We start from the raw sequence: 2,611 nt of genomic DNA, 5'->3' as shown, positions 1-2,611 counted from the left end.
GAGGCGATGGTGGATCTTGATGTTTAGAACTTGCCATGCTAGCATAGGTTCATGTATGTGTATGCATGATTAGTGGGTAACTCTAACCGTTTTACTTGTCCTGTGTAATCATAAGGAATAACTTGTGCTTGAATCGTTATGTTGTCAAATTCTGTAGACATATAGGGTCTCAACATAATTGATGCCTATTCAACGTCTATCTTAATTATGGATGCTTGGTAGAATGGTATTAGTACAATGAAAGTTGGCTTTTATCAGTTTCGTGTTGTTCGATTAATATCATCACTGTTGCATGCTAAGGGTAATGACAATGACTATTGAAGGAAGTAGTAATAAAGTTGTGATCTCATGTGTGTTTTAATATTGTTAATTCAAGTGTCAATTAAGTGCTTAATTCTCGTAGTTAATTGTAGTTAATAATTAGTTAATCAAATCTAAGTGTTATTGTCTTGACATTGAGAAGTAATTATACATTGGTGAGTGAGTGTTAATTGAACATAATTAGTCTGAGTCAATGTGGGAACGAACTAGAAAGTATTCTATATTACTTGTGAACGCGTATACTTGCATGTATTATTAGCGCGTGTTTCCACCCTAACAAGTTTTTGGCGCCGCTGCCGGGGACTCGGTGTATTTGTGTAGTTTATATACTTACCATCAGTGGTCATTAGGACTCATTGATTAAGACGTGTTACTTATTGTTTCCGGTTGTGTTTCAGGTACTTTAGTGAGTGTTTATGCAAACACGTTCTCGTACTCGCAAGAGGACTTTAGATACGGCTGAGGAGACAGATGAAGTTCTTGAAATTCTGAAGAAGATAGATTTTGAAGATTCAGATTCAGGAAGTGAGCAGAAAGAGCCAGTAATCATGGGTGATCGTATAGTTCCGGCAGATCCAGCTCTTATGGACTTTTCTCGGCCTAAAATTGATGACATTCAGTCTAGCATCATGCACCCGGCTATTGAGGCCAATAACTTTGAAATCAAGCCGGGCACTATTCAGATGGTGCAGAATTCCGTTTCTTTCGGAGGTGGTGCGACTGAAGACCCCAACATGCACATAAGGAATTTTGTCGAGATCTGTAGTACTTTCAAATATAATGGTGTGACTTATGAGGCTATCAAGCTGAGGCTTTTCCCATTCTCACTGAGGGATAAAGCTAAGGACTGGTTACATTCTGAACCAGCTGGGTCCATCACTACTTGGCAAGATCTTGCGCAAAAGTTTCTTGTGAAGTTTTATCCAATGGCGAAGACTGCAGCTATGAAGAGTGCTCTTACTCAGTTTGCGCAGCAACCTACAGAATCCATGTGCGAAGCTTGGGAGCGCTACAAGGAGATGTTGAGAAAGTGTCCACATCATGGTATGCCTGATTGGATGGTGATCACTGGTTTCTATAATGGTTTGGTGGCCCAATCTCGGCCCATGCTCGATGCAGCAGCTGGAGGCGCCTTGTGGTCCAAAAGCTATACCGAGGCTTATAATCTGATTAAGACGATGGCTGCAAATGAGCATCAAAACCCAACTCAAAGGATGATACCTGGGAAGGTAACAGGTATTCTGGATGTTGATGCAGCTACAGCTATTGCAGCACAGCTCCAAGCGCTGTCTATGAAGGTCAATTCTTTAGCCACCTATGGAGTCAATCAGATAGCTATGGTCTGTGAGCTTTGTGCAGGTTCTCATGCTACGGATCAGTGTTCTCTTATTAATGAATCTGTTCGGTATGTGAATAATTATCAGCGACCGCAGCAGCCTGTGCCAGCTACTTATCATCCTAACAACAGAAATCATCCAAATTTCAGCTGGAGTAATAATCAGAATGCTATTCAGCAACCATATTAGCAAGGCATAAGTAAACAGTTTAATCCACCTGGATTCCAGCAACCACAACAGTATGCTCAAAGGCAATCATATCCTCAACAAGGAGGTGCTGCTCCACCCTCTAGTGCTGATTTTGAGGAACTTAAGCTGTTGTGCAAAAGTTAGGCGGTTTCTATCAAGACCTTGGAATATCAAATCGGTCAAATGGCCAATGCAGTGCTCAATCATCAACCTGGCACACTTCCCAGAGATATTGAAGTGCCAGGAAGGAAGGAAGCTAAAGAGCAAGTCAAGGCTATTACCTTAAGGTCTGGAAAAGTTGCTGATGCTGAAAAACAAAAGACGGGGAAGCTGAAGTAAGTGATGAAGAAGCTTAGCAAGGGGAGAAAGCGGCGGAACCAAGGCAGACTACTGTTGTACACACTCCGCGTGAGGGTAATATAGGGGAGAAACAACTCTATCCTCCATCACCTTTCCCTGAGAGATTGCAATAACAAAAGCTGGATAAGCAGTTTGGTATGTTCTTGGAGGTGTTCAAGAAACTTCACATCAATATACCTTTCGCTGAGGCTCTGGAGAAAATGCCTGGTTATGCGAAATTTATGAAGAGTATTTGTTATTCCCAAAGAACTAACAATGAGATTTACAGAAGGGGGGGTTGAATGTAAATCTCAAAACTTTTTCAAGTTTTGAGCAGTTTCAAAGGCTAAGTGTTTGAATAGTTGTGTGTGAATTACTTTGAGCAGGTGCAGACAGATGTATATTTAAAACACAAATGTAAAGAA

General features: G+C 41.1%; 1 pseudogene; it reads right to left on the bottom strand.

Moving 5' to 3' along the window:
- Positions 1 to 1,254: 1,254 nt before the first annotated feature.
- On the bottom strand, positions 1,255 to 1,369 carry LOC141688104 (small nucleolar RNA R71; annotated as a pseudogene).
- Between the last annotated feature and the right edge of the window lie 1,242 nt (positions 1,370 to 2,611).

The sequence above is a fragment of the Apium graveolens genome, chromosome 9, assembly GCF_009905375.1.
Source record: "Apium graveolens cultivar Ventura chromosome 9, ASM990537v1, whole genome shotgun sequence".
NCBI classification, from domain to species: domain Eukaryota; kingdom Viridiplantae; phylum Streptophyta; class Magnoliopsida; order Apiales; family Apiaceae; genus Apium; species Apium graveolens.
The sequence above is the reverse complement of the archived record's forward strand: the minus strand, read 5'-3'. Positions and strand labels throughout refer to the sequence as shown.